Source organism: Cygnus olor, chromosome 10 (assembly GCF_009769625.2).
Source record: "Cygnus olor isolate bCygOlo1 chromosome 10, bCygOlo1.pri.v2, whole genome shotgun sequence".
Classification (NCBI taxonomy): Eukaryota; Metazoa; Chordata; class Aves; order Anseriformes; family Anatidae; genus Cygnus; species Cygnus olor.
The window spans coordinates 11698667-11712970 of NC_049178.1; the positions used below are offsets into that span (position 1 = coordinate 11698667).

The window sequence follows — 14304 nt, forward strand, 5'->3', positions numbered from 1 at the left end:
CCCAAGGAAAAGGAACAAAGCTCTCATCCAGCATCCTTTCCCCACAGATAAATGGCTCTTACTTAAGAGGAATTAAATCTAGATGGTTATTCCTTAGGGCACAGCTGTGCTGAAGTGATTTTATTAAGTGACTCAGAAATGATCATTCTGAAACATCTTTCTGGTTTGCTAGAATATTTCCTTAAGCAGCCATTTCATTCTTGGATTTTGTTGATCTGTGTTCTGAATCTTTGCATTTGACTTCTTAGCTGTTTGCTGCTGCAAACAGCAGCTAACATTCCTGTCTGAAAAGCTGCATCTTGGTGGAGAAAGGGTCTGGGGACTCCAAACAATATTGTTTGGCAAAACAGGGTATGCAAACAAAGTGATTTGGCAGGTCTGAATGGCAGAGGAAATTAGTCAAGGAACGAAGAAACCCCTCCGCTGCAAAGTTACCAATTATCAGAGCATTAATGGCTAGGAGTCATTAGAAGCTAAGGATTGCTTGGCTGCATCTGGAATGAATTGCTGGTCTCAGTCCAGCTCCTGCCTGACAGGTGTTCCAGAGATCACCATGAGAAATGGCCTCAGGCTTGGCCCAAGACTTAACAGAAAACACAGGGCTTGAATGGGATTACGAAGACTGAGCACAGACACATTTGTTACCAAAAAGCAGCATTTTAAAAGGACGGTTATAGCCATAAGCTTTCAGGGGCACCTTTTCAACGTCATTGTCTAACAAAGCAGATGCAGTTTTGTGTACCCTGTCTCAAGACTTACCAAATGTGTGTGCAAACTACACAGTTATTGCACAAATGCATTTTAACCCCCAGACACCCCAATACAAAACTCCCATAAAACAGCATTTAGGCCTTTTGCAAGCCATGGGAGGCACCAAGCTCAACTCAATCCCATGGATTTTGAGATTGACTTAATAGCATGCTTGTACTTCTCAGGCAGGGATGGATCAGAGCACAAACTCAAGCAGAAGCCTTCTTGGAGAGGAATGTGGCTACAGCTTCCCTAACCACAGGACCCCTGGTGCAGCTAGTGAGAGAGCCACTTGTCCCCAGCATACCCCCTGTGCAAGGAGATGTGTCCTTGCTAGTGCCCTGTAAGAAGGCAGCGATGAGGGAAACAGAACGAGGAGGATTTTGCCATTTGCCTATGTCCCTATTACTGGAGCCAAAAGCCGCTGTTCAGTTTCTACCCTCACGTATGTGGCCTTTCTCCTCTCCACTCCAACACAACCAAAGCCACACACCAGTACCCCTCTGCTAACACCCCCAAATACTACGTTCTTTGCTCAGTGAGCCCCTGGTCACCTGGGGAGCAATGTGTTGCTATTGCTGAGTGCAGAATTGTTGTAACTTACTACTTACGGGCAGAAACCATTTGTGGGCTGGGTAGCAGGGAAGACGTATTAGTAGAATATAAATAATAGATCAATACTGTAATGTCTTCCATCTAGTTTATGGGCTTCCTCAAGCAGATTATTTGTTAAGTAGAATTCTGGAGAAAGAAAAAAAAAAAAAAGAAAAAAAAAAGTTATATAAATGTCCCAATTCTGCTGGTATTAGACCCAAAAAAGCAGGTTTGGATCCAAACTCAATCTCATTCAAATTATGGGATGCTTCAAAACCTGAGTTTTTGTTTGTCCACATTAATTACCAAGTGCTCCTTCCCTGGCTTACCCAGGCAAAGGCCTAATCACCTCTAAACTCTTGCTCGCAGTACCATTTATTTGTGCAAGCCCCAATCTGACAAACTCTCCTCACAGCGAAAACTGCAAGTAACAACTTTTTCCAGCACTTTCAGTTCTATTTCAGTCCTGACTTTTCTCCCACACACCAAGCACCAACTTCCTGCTGTTTTGTTTTTTTTCCCCCATCAGTGCTATTTTCCTCCACAGGCAGAAGAGGACAAACACAACAGTCCCAGCAGAGCTCATCCTTAGCCCCTGCAGCCCTGCTCAGAGCTTGGCACATCACCCACAGGAAGAGAGAAGCAAGGGGAAAAACCTGCGTCCCTGCTCCGTGACTGAGCCACAGCTTGTCAGCTTTTTCACAATGTGGTAAGGAGGCTTACAGCTCTCTGTGACAGCTCTGCAATACAGGCTGATCAGGTTCATTTGGGGCCATGCCAGGCTCTCCTCAAATATATATATTATTTATTTATATCCAACTTGTGAGATGGAAAACTGGTTTCTATATTTAATAGAAAGTGCTCCCGGCAGATTAACCCTGGCAGTGTTGGGCTTTGGGACTTGGTGGGTTCTTTTTGAGTATGTGCTACTACACTTACCTTCCTTCTAGGTCTAATCCAACACAGAGCTAGTGTCAGATAGCAGGATTATTTACTCTTTAGAGGGGAGCTGATTTATTTTCAACCTTTTGAAAGAACCAGGCTAAGAACCATATAGTTCTGGAAAGAAAGGCAAGAACTTGCAAGGGTTTTTTGAGTCTATTTGAATTTTGAAAAATAAAAGTTGGTTTTGGATATAACCTTGAAACTGTGTCTTAGATACCACAGGGTACTTAGCCTTAGATACCACAGGAACCCCTATCCTGTGATACTTTAGAAAGATCACTTCTGCCTTTTGAAGCCAAACTAAAGGGCATGTTCCCATCCAAACAGCAAGGTTAGAAATGCTGCATCAGCTGTGCTGGGGGATGCACTCTTCAAAGCACATTTGCCTGAGTGCTTCCCATGGCTGGAAAGCCACTAGACACATCCAGACAGGCGACCCAGTAGCTGTGGTGCCCTCGTGCAAGGACAGCTGGATGCAGCATACACTTCACCTACAGCTGCTTGTAGAGCAGCCCTACAAGCACAAGGCACCATCTCTGGAATCAGTCTTCTGCCACCAGAAAGGACAAAACACGACAATAGGAAGGCTGTCAAACATGGGTGCAGACTGAAGGAATAAAGAGCAGTACGCTGTTATCCCCTAGCTCCAGCCTGGGTAAATTACATTCTTCAAATCTGCATTTTGACTCCTCCTTCAAAGGTATGCAGTGCCTGATCTCCCTACCCTGTTCTGAACTGCTGTGCCAGGCTGTGAGAAAGCACTGTGGTAACATTCAGTCCCAGACACGGGTACATTCCCGGAGCAGGGGGCACTATTTCTGTGCATTTCCTTCAACCCAGACCAGCTGAGCTTGTTTTGAACCTGACTTTCTATTTGTGAAAGACTTCGGGGATCCTTGGCTTAAAAAAAAAAAAAAAAAAAAAAAAAAGACAGCTCTCCCTTTACAACTCGGGTTGCATTTCCCTTGTGGTACGTTGAAGGAAACTGAGACACGAGACACTTTAGCTAGCTTACGCAAAGCTACAGAGATACCAGCAGAAGACTCCAAGCAGAAAACCAGCTGTCCTTAATGCTGTAACCACTAGATTGTATCACCTTCCATTACGCCCTGATCTCTTCTTGTCCAGACCTTTCTCCCTCTTAATGAGGACCATCTTTCCAGGCTCAAACTCTAACTTCAAGCATTTGTATTCACCACCATGCAAGGAGATCTTGTCCTGACATAGCAACCACAGCAAAGTAGTTTAAAAATCTGACTGCATGCAAGTGTGTGTATATGTATACATGCATACATATACACATACATTACATATACATTACATATACATACATAAATATATATAAAACATTACTACAGAGACAAGTATCATACTAGGAAATCCTGATTTTTCACTGGCAGGCTGGAGAAGGGGAAAAGACAGCCCGTTCTTGCTTGCATGCCACCTCTCATTTTGTGCATGGAAACACTCAGTTCCTGAATGCAAGAAGTGCATGTGTTGGTTTTGCAAGAGCTGGTCCAGAGCCTGCCCATGGGTATACAGCCCACCTGCTGCCTGTGAGTCTCATACCAGCATGCTGAGAGTAGCCATTACACGCCTTGGCTTTTCAGGAATCCGTACACTCGGTCTTATCCAACCCTCTCTGTGCCTCTGGCCATAAGCAGAGCTATTGCTTCCCTCTATTAGCAGTGAGTGGTTTATATTAGATTCAAAGCCCCGTGGATTCAGAAAGAATAAGAAGTCGTAGCACATGACGCATGCTAAATAGATATTTCATCTATTTACCAAAACCTTTGATATGACCCAGAAGGATATTGGCAGGTCTGCACACTTCAGAGGCAGCACGGTCTTGCCTTTGAGAAAGAAAGCTTGGAGAAGGCAAGCCAAAGCTTACATCCAGCTTTATGCCATGCACTGCTAGTTTGAGCAGCAATTTAGTCTCTTGTGTCTCCGTCTCATTTATACTATGGAGATAATTACAATTAACAACTGAGCATGGTCTGGGGTAAAGCTTTCTGAAACACTTGGGTGAAAAAAGCTGCAGACACATGAGACATTGCACTTATAGATTTTTATTCCATTAGTAGCTCGCTTCTGCCACAAATAGGACCCAAAACAGCTCTGATATCTTAAGGCAAGATCTATTTATGTATCTGTGTGCTAAGCACAAAACAGAGTCCTTGAAATGACGGGCAAACAGGCTTCTCTGTTTAGAGGTCTGGGCTAATAATGAGAGCCAACCCGCTGAGCACCCGGGCATTTAATGCATTCACAAGAGAGGGACCTCAGGAACAGACACTGCCCTGCCCTGCCCTGCCCCGCCTGGAAACTCGGAGCTGGCAGTGAAGTGGTTCGGAGTAATGAGAACCATAATAGGTACATGGGCCCTGCACTTTCCATATTTGTGATGGTCTGCTTGGAGCCCGCAGCAGCAGCGCTAGCAGTGCATTACGTCTTGTGATCTACTCTGTAATAATAAGCCTGAACAGACGGTGACATTAAGACTGGGAGAAATGTTTTTGCAGCATGCAGTCGAGGATGAAGGTAATAATTTAATGAGCTTTTGAGGAATTTGCACCCTCACAGAAAATTCTGGCCACGAATGAGGATTAAAACAACTTCCTTTCTATAATACCAGGGGACTATCACTAACTGAACAAATACCAGGTCACAAAGCTAAACAAAAATGTCTTTTACAGGTGTAAAAAAGATCTTGCTGAAGTTCTCCCTATTCTCCCTTATTTTCTCCAATCAAATCATTCTGATTGAATACATTTCGTTAACTTGAACCGGGTGAGCCCTTAAAAAGTCTTTTGCAGTTTGTTCGAGCAGACCAGCCTAAAAAACCTAAATGCTTCAACCTTAATTCCCCAGACAGAGCAGCCTCCAATTTATATCAGAGACAATTTAATATCAGAGACAGCCATTAACTTGCTGCTGCCAAAATTTAGCTATGTGCTCAAATGTACTACAGGCCTCCCTTCTCCTCTCTCACCCCCTGCAATGTTTTTGGGAAATTTTTGGTTTATTTTGTTGCTTTTTAATACACTAATTGTCTACATTGAAACACTAACAAGCACCCAAAAAGACATGGGAAACTGGGCTTCACCTTAAGAAGAGCTTTCAAACTACAGAACAACGAAGCTTTACGCAGCATGTCTCCAATAGTGGAGATCTGTAAAAGCACAAACACCTACATGCATGTAGCTACAACAGAGGATGGATGAAATAGCTTTCAGAGTTCCCACCCCCTCAACAATTTACTAACTGTGAGAAATACTGACTAGTTACCTTCTGAAAGTAACAAACTACCAATGCTTGTAGATACATCCTCAGGTGCTTTATAAATTGCAGTTAGCTGCAGTTCTCATTCTCAGGCACTCAACTGAGCTCCTCTGGTTTTCTGAGCATCAGCTCAGCTACGTAAATCTTTGCCTTTCACAGATAAGAGGGAAAACGTGAGTGGTGAGCACTATTAAACCAGCATAACTTGACTAGTGTCTAAAGCCTGTCTGAATATGTCACAACGGAAACAGGCTGGATCCAACCCATTAAACATTAGGCAGGTAAGAGTCAGGCACCTTCAGGGGACAATTTGTTCCATGCATCTTAAACATGTCTCTTCAGATGGTACCCAGCTGAAGAGCTTATCTTTCTCCACTGACTACTGCTACCTTCAACTGGATTTTAAAGGACAGTAAACAGACAATACAAATCCTACTCTAAGTGTCTCTTAGCAAAAAATCTTCAGCAGTAAACAAAGCCTAACATCACTGCCCTTTCTGACTGCAGACGTCTCTGCTCATACAATTTTTTTAGGTTTTTACCACAGAGTGCAGCGACCACAACAGCCGTATGCCTTTGGGGTTCAGCAAAGCCTGTGCCTGTGGATGGATCTGGGTTTCTTCCCATCTGGTTAACAACTATTTTGGCACAACCACTCATCTCCGCACTGCAGCTGTGCAGGGAGGTTTCCATTTCAGAGCAACACTGGGAGGGCTGGCAGAATCACAGAACGGCTGAGGTGGGAAGGGACCTCTGGAGATCATCTGGTCCTACCCCTTGCCAAGCAGGGTCACCTACAGCACGATGCACAGGATGGCATCCAGGCGGGTTTTAATGTATCTGGAGTAGGAGACTCTACAGCCTCTCTGGGCAGCCTGTTCCAGTGCTGTCACCCCCACAGCAACGAGCTGCTCAGGGGAAATCTGTTCAGGCCAAGTTAAAACCTTAATCCTTAAACTTTGCACAGTAAGTGCCTCTGGCTCACTGGGTCTACTGCGTACGCCGATGGATATTGTGCATGGAGACACTGAAATCCGAGGGGTAAGCATTTGTTTCCCCACACTCACAATGTTAAATCCAAAGCCCCCTTCAGAGCAAGGGAAAGTAAATCACGCAATGAGATATACTGACACTGCGTAGAAGAGTTTGCCATAGTAAAACGTAGATCACTTACTCTTCCTTGTCCCCTAGCTGTTTTGGTTGCCAGAATCTGCCCAACACCCTGCCCCAGCCCAGGAAGGAGCAAGCTCTCCGTCTACCTGTAACTACTGGCAGCCCAGCCTCTCCAGAACTACAGCCACTTTCTTAAAACACTCCTTTTTCAGTGCATTCCTTCTTCTCTAATGGCCACAGAAACTAATCCTCAAGCTCTGAATTCATCAGAAGCTACAAACACTGGGAACAGCGTACAGAGTTGGAAAGGGATTAATGAGTTTCAGCGCAGCAGAAGGCAAGCTGGATGTCAAAAGCCAGAGCTGCAGTCCCAGCGAGCATCGTGGCACCGCAACGGGATGCAGTGCACGGCAGCTCGAGCACGAAGTGCCTCTGGGCAGCAGCTGCTCTGCAGCTGGTGCAGGGCTGGCTCCCAGCTCCGGCTCTCAGCCTTCCCAAGCAGGCAGCAGCTGCGTGTGTTTTTGGCAGGTCTGTGTGGCTGACAGGGGACACACTATGTTTGGCCGCAGCGCAGGTGCAAGCGAAACAGTGGCGGAGGCAAGAAGCAGCCCTTTTCTTTCTGCCTGCAACCTCTGCGTATCAACATGAAGAAACATATTGCCTTAGTTCAAGACTCCTCAGACAGAAAGCCTAACTTGTCCTCAAGGAGGACAATTCTGCCGGATAAGGCTGGCTGCAGCCAGAGAGAACTGAGACTGGCTCTGTCTGAGGTCTTCACGCAGCCCTGCTAAAGGGTCCCACCCTCATCTGATCTCACACTTTCCCAAAACACAGAAAGGCTGCTCTCAGAGGTGCATTTCTGTCTACAGAGATAAACATCTTTCAGAGAATAAAATTCATCCCAAGTTTCTAGATATGCTGGGCTAACATGCTAAACCACTTGCACTGGCAACATCCCATACAGGGGACATATATGCCACAGGAGGAGGAGATGGGGCAGATCATCAAGTTTTCGCCGTTGCCTGGGAACAAACCCCAGGCTAAGAGAGTCTGAAGAAAACATTTTTATTTAGCTGCTTCTACTCAAAAATCCTTAGGAAAGGGTACAAACTTCACAACACTCTCACCTCCTGCCCAACTTTAAGTAAGGAGTTAGGATCAAGTTGTAAATACGATCCTATCTCGAACCTCAAGTATGCACTCCTGGCTCTAACTCCAGCCTCTGGCAATAGTCCAACTGATTCCAGTGAGGCCAGGGATTTGCCCCCAGGATGGTCACACCTGGGGTTTTATTCACTCCATGATAAAAATTTGCTAAACTTGGAACCCGATTGTAGATCAGCTTCCAAACAACACCCATGTTTAGGGTGGTTGGAGCTGGAGCTTCAGTGCTGGCCCTTCTCCATGGAACTGAAAGCCAGAAGTATGATGATGACAATAAATATTCAGCACTTCATCTTCAAAGCACTGGGTGGATGTTTCAGTCAGCAGCTAGCTAATCAATGGCACGATATGAACCATGGTGTCAGTTATTTATGTGATAACCTTGCAAGCTGCATACGAAGATAGTCAGTGGGGTTGACAGGTATAATCATATTTATTTTGCCCTAAAGACTCCATTATTGGTAGATCCCAATAGTGGAAACAATATAAAACTTCTTATAAAGGATGTTATGACCTAGAGGCAAGTTGGCGGAGAGGGACAAATGGATACTCCTTAAGAGCTCACTCATTTGCCTGTGGCTTTCTGAGAAACTCCAGTGTTTCTTTTCCCTTCTGCTAAGGGGTTTGGCTGTAAACATCCTCATCAGCTGCACTGCCTCCTCAGCTGTTGGAGATCTTTGCTTTGTGACCAGAAAGTGGCACAGGAGTAATTGAACATGAACCCTTTAAAGGTCAGGTTACACTCCCAGTAAATGAGCTATCAGAAAAAAACAGGCTTCCAAGCAGTCTGTGGGAGGAATGAGCACTTTGCAAAGCAAGCAGGCTATGAGCAGAGGCACTGCGGGACCTTACACTCTGGTTGTTTCAAGTCTGAAGCTTCTTGTCCAGAGCATCAAACTAGGTGGAAAGAGAAATGCAGAATCAAGATCAAGAATACAGAATCCTCAAGATCAAGAGGAAGCTATTCCACCTATATCAGAGCCTGGTTTAGAAGACTTAAAATATCCTCAGTAAACTCTGGCTTAATCCATCTTCTTTCCCTCCTTTCAATGGGCAGTTTTCACTGATTTCTTGAGCTACAGTCAGTTCATAGCCATCTCTTTGAAACTCTGTTTATTTTCTGCTTTGACCTCCTCCTCCCAAAACTGTTTGTAGTGTAAAACGATCATATTATAGTTGAGCCCTGCATACTTTGGCTGGGGACAGAGAGTTGTCATGGCTTCAAGGCAATTACTATTATCAGAAAGACTTCTCCATCATTTGTGGTATTTAAATTAAGATTCTTATAACAAATATCCTCATAGCTCCCATACAAATGGAGGACTTGCTCCAGGAATTTTTGGATGTGATTCTCTGGCCTGTGTTATGCAGGTCAGAGGATTTGGTCATAATGGTCCCTTCTGGCTTTAACACTTAATAATCTATGATTCATTTTATTTAGTCCCATGATCTAGTCTCTCTTTTCAAAACAAAGAGGCCCATATGCTCTTGCAGAATGGAAAGGAGAGAAAATAAAGGCAAGATGATCATGAAGTAACAAAGAGGCAGTCACAAGCCTGTTATCAGGTACACCTCATCAGGAGAAGATAACTGATGACTTTTTTTTTTTTTTTTACAGTATTGAATGAAGTGAATTTATTCAGCATAAGTGCCAGTTTGTAGTTAATGTGGCTTTCTGAAGAGCTGTGACCTTGCAGCAATGTTGGGTTGAGCAAAGTGATAGACTCGGAGGAAGCCTGCTGTATACATTTAGGCCTGCAGCTGTGCTTTTTAATAAGACGTCAAATATATCATAATTAACTCTGTGGACAGAGTCATGATTTCTGTTGAGAAATTACACGGAACAAGAGTTCCCAGGCACACACAAAATTGCTGGAAACTGAAGGAAGAGCTCTATGGGGCTCCTCACCCTGAATGTAAAGTACATCTTGTGTGTATACATACACATTGAGTCTCTTGCTCTAGCACCAAGTAATAAGATTCTCCCATGCAGTCCAACATGACTTTTTACCCTTTTAAGAGGGTAACTTAAGAAGGCAAAGCCACTCCTTGTGGGTAATGAAACTGGTCATTGCCCCACAGTACAAAGCATGTCTTCCCTTAGAGATCCTCAGGGGCAAGAAAGTTAGGATTTGAAGCTCAAGTCATACCTCATTCCTGTCTAACACCTGCCTTTTGAGATCCCAAACAGCAAATATTAAGAAATGAAGCTTTACAACACTACCTTAAGGTAGGTCATAATTATCCACAGCTTAAAGGGAAACAAAAGTTCTCACTTTGGACAACAACTTTTTGCTGGTGCTTTCACACACCAAACCTGCAACCCTGCAGTAAAAACACAGAGCGGAGGTGGTTCTGGGCAGGCTCCTGGGCTGCCCACGCTCCTGGACATCCCTTCTCTGGCTCTTCTGTGCCTCACAAAGGGGTTAGGTGTGTCTGTGTCTATGAGCAGAGAGCTGCTCTCGCTCCTCACCCACCTGTGCCACAGGGCAGGGAGTATTAGATCTGGCTCCGCACTCTGCTAATGCACTTCCACGGCACCTGGACCAGAACCAGCTTGTGCCTGGCCAGCTCAGAAACAGGGAAGCTGGACTTGGTTCTGCCTGTTCCCATCTGCACAGATACACCCTGGAAAGATAAGGGAGGAAGCCAAGGATTACAACAGAGACTTTGCGATGTGCACATCATCCCACATGAAACACCTCAGCTCTCCGCTGCATGGAGTGCCCACCTCTCCCTCCCTGAGCCACGGAGCAGAAAGAAACATCCACCAGCAAAAGCCCCTAAAGCTGCTCAGCTGCAGGTAATGTCAAAAATCCTGAACAAAAGTCCTAAATCTTGATTGTTCAGGTTGGCTCACAGCTCCAGCCCAGCTCTAGGAAAGTCATGCTTTGCTTACTCCACAGTTATTTCAGAGATGCTCTGCTGTAGGCTGAGGCACTAAAAAGCATGAAATAAGCCTCTTACAAGTGGTAACTCAATTCCATTTTTCATCAGTAACAGGGAATTAATGGCTAATGGTATTTCACCTAACTGTAATTACATATTAAGTATAGTAATGAATGAAGCTGAGAAGCATGAGGGGCTCCTTATTTAAATTATCCAAATTACTCAGCCCTCTTGGCTTGCTAAACACTTGATCAGCAACCTTGAGAAAAGGCTTGTAGGACAAGGGATTTCTACATTTTACTGCGTATGCAGATATCCCAAGAAAGGCAACATGTTCTCCCCAGAAGTTCAGGAGTGCATTTGAAGCCAAATTTATCTTTTGCAACTGAACCAGCTGCCTGGGCCAACCGTTAGGATATTCTGTTGTATCAGAGGGTAAAAAACCTGAAGTCTCTCCCTAAGGTTGACTGACAAAAGAGAAATTTCGTGTTCCACTCGCATTGTCAAGGTAAGTTGAGGTTTAAAGAGGGTGTATTTTTAAGCTCAATTATACTTCATTAGCATTTAAATAAACAGTGGTCAACACAAACAAAATTGTTAGGATGAACTGTCTGGCCAGATAATGAGCACCATGTAAAACTGGAAGTGTGTTAAGTCCGCAGAACATTAAGTGGGTGTAGCGGTCCTCCTTCTGCTATCCACATGCAGTCACTGAGAGCAGCCGACCCGTTTTCCTCCTAACCTATTCACCACCTTCTCCTAAAGGTCATACTGGCAAGATATCATTTCTCTGCTGCCACAATTAATGGGTCTGGGAGCATAACAGGGATATATCCCTTTTCTTGAGAGATTCAGAGGTTTGACATTTACCAGCAAATAAGACTGTGGCTTCCACCAAGTGCCACAGTGCAATTTGGGAATCCCTCCTTTGCAGAGGCAGCAAATAAGCCCTTGGTAACTCTTCCACCACCACTTTTCTAATAACAAAACATAGCTTTCATCAAAACACAGCTTATTTTCCAGGACCAGCATTGTGGCCCAGAGCACAGCTTCACCCACTATCTCCAGGAACAGCTAGCAGATGGTACAGCTAACAGTAAAAACCCAAGGTGGGTCAGAGGATGGTAAGAAAGCAATTGTGGGTGTTGGTCCCAAGTTCCCAACCTGGTTTGACTGGTAGCACCAGCAAAGCAGAGCTCAGGATGTGGACAGAAAGCAGAGAACAAAGCCTTTCACTGTGTCAGGTAAGGAGCTTGGCACCTCTCATCAGTGCGACTGCAGAACCCAGGAAGCGCCTGGGAGCTTATACAAGCTGCTTCTTGTGGACACGACTTTCCCGTACCACAAGCTCCCCTGCTCACTTCAGGGGCCGCTTTACATCATTCCTCCCAGACCTGCTCGTGCCTGCGTCACACATCCTCCCTCTCTCCCTGTCCTCTTTTCACACCCACTCCTCCATTTCTTTCCACGACTCCTCACTGCCACCCTTTTTTTGCAGCACCATCTGTCTAGGACGGCCTCGCCTGTGTTCTTCCTCATCAAGTCATTCCCAGGAAGCAAGTGCAGGATTTTAGCAGGGCTAAAAACTAAAAATCAAGTTAAGGATAAAAAGAAGTGATTCTTCCTTTCTGTCTGCCCCCATTCAGAGGTTCCACCTGACATCCACTTTCAATGTGCTACCAGAGGACCCTTTCCTTTCATCCACTGGATATATTTCACTCCCCGAGCCAGTTACTCCTCAGGTGTCTTTCACACGGGGCCTTCCATGCCAGATCCCAACCTGCTGCCTTTGTGCTACGGAGTGGCACCGGTTCAGGAAGAACAAGCTCGGAAGCTGCAGGATAGGAGGAAAGCAGCAGGGAGGGCTTTGAGATTGGAGGCAACTTGTTTGAATTCCTGCCAGCACACTCCAAATGTTTCCAATGATGAGGGAGAAAAAGAAAGAAAAAAAAAAAAGATAAATATTCTGCATGCCAGATCCATAGCCATTGCAAGTCAGCACAGCTCTGCTGCCATCTGCTGGCTTCACCCACATATCCCCATCCCATTCCATGGGGAAAGTCCTACGAAGGACAGACCCCCAGGACACTTATCCCAAATGGCAAGCAGAAAAGATCCAAGTGACATAAAAAAAAAATCAATGTTTGGCTATAGTACTGCAAAGCCAACTTGCACCAGCCGAGGATTTGCTAATGCAAGCTTAAAGATACTAAGACAGCCTCAAGAAAGGGAATTTCAGAAGTAAAAAAAAATGAAGCTGAGTTACAGCCAGCTTCTGAATTCCCTCAGAGCCCTTTACTTAGGCAGCTTTCCAGTTAGTGTCAATGGAAGTTTTGCCTGAGTAGCAACTGAGTAAAAATAGACTCAGAATATCAGGGTTTGACCCAGAGCCTTTAATATACAGAAATAGAAAGACACACACACAAATGCACAGAGAGGGTAAACCTCAGGAGTGATAATGAGCTTTGATTTTTCATCAGCCACAAAAATGTCAACTATGCTCCCAGTACATTCCACAATAGAGCAATATTTATATTTGATCTCTGCAATGGTTTCACGCTGCACGTTACATAAGCCACTGATTCCCATACAGTAATGGAAACAGACAGCACTTGCCACGGTTTATTTTTGCATCAGGCATTCTTTGGCAGATACTCATGGGAAACAATATGGCAGGGGAATGGCATTAGACTTCCCCTGTGCAAACGCCAGGAAGGCTGTGAACAAGCAGTACAGGACTTTTGCTCTTTTTTTGGAACGGTTGCAAGAGCTAATGGGTCGTTTTGTCCCCTTTGCATACCTAGAAGGACTCGTGTTATGAGAGCAGATTCACTAACAGAACAAATTTGGCCCCAGTGCCCAGGAAACAACAGTCCCAACAGTGAGCTCCCCTGCTTTTCCAAGGCAGGAGGCCACCAAAGCTGTCGCTGCTCCTGCTACCTGTGTGATGGGATTCAAACAATCCACAAGGAAAAGTCACACTTCCCACCAGCACCGCTATTTCCCCAGGATCTGTGCTAGAAAAGCACCACGCTGCACAGCAGGAGCTCAAAGCTGGGGTTCAGTCCTTGGCTGAGCCTAGGCCCTAAAGTAAATTACTCTCATTTTAGTCTGCCTAATAATGTTATTAAAGAGGATGGAGCAGTTAATATCAACACCAGCACTAACTACTCAGTGACACAGTGCTGCACAGCCTGCCTGAGTCCACCCACCAGCACACTGCGGTCATATAAACGCAAGACTACAGAAGAAAACCTGCACCTGGAGTTGAAATGCCATTACCAGCCTGGTGTCAGCCTTGGTTTTTTGACCCATGACAGTGGAATGGGATGTGGAATTATCCAGCAGCTTTGCTCGGGCTTAGCTTTGTTTGTATCTGTGCTTCAGGTTGAGGTTTGGGACAGGTTCTTTCTTTCCTACTGGTAGATATCCTTAGGGGGAGAAACTCGTCTATAAAGAACTTGGTGGAAGCTGTAGCATTGTGCAGTCTGTAGGGTTCTTCAAGCCCTTTGGAAACAGGCTGAAAGAAAAGAAGCCGCCTAGGTCATCCCTCCCACAACCAAA

General features: G+C 45.0%; 1 protein-coding gene across 2 annotated transcripts in view; it reads right to left on the reverse strand.

Moving 5' to 3' along the window:
- The window catches only part of SLC41A3 (solute carrier family 41 member 3), a 120741-nt gene that overhangs the window by 31817 nt on the left and 74620 nt on the right, over positions 1-14304 (reverse strand). The gene's annotated exons all lie outside the window — the stretch shown is intronic.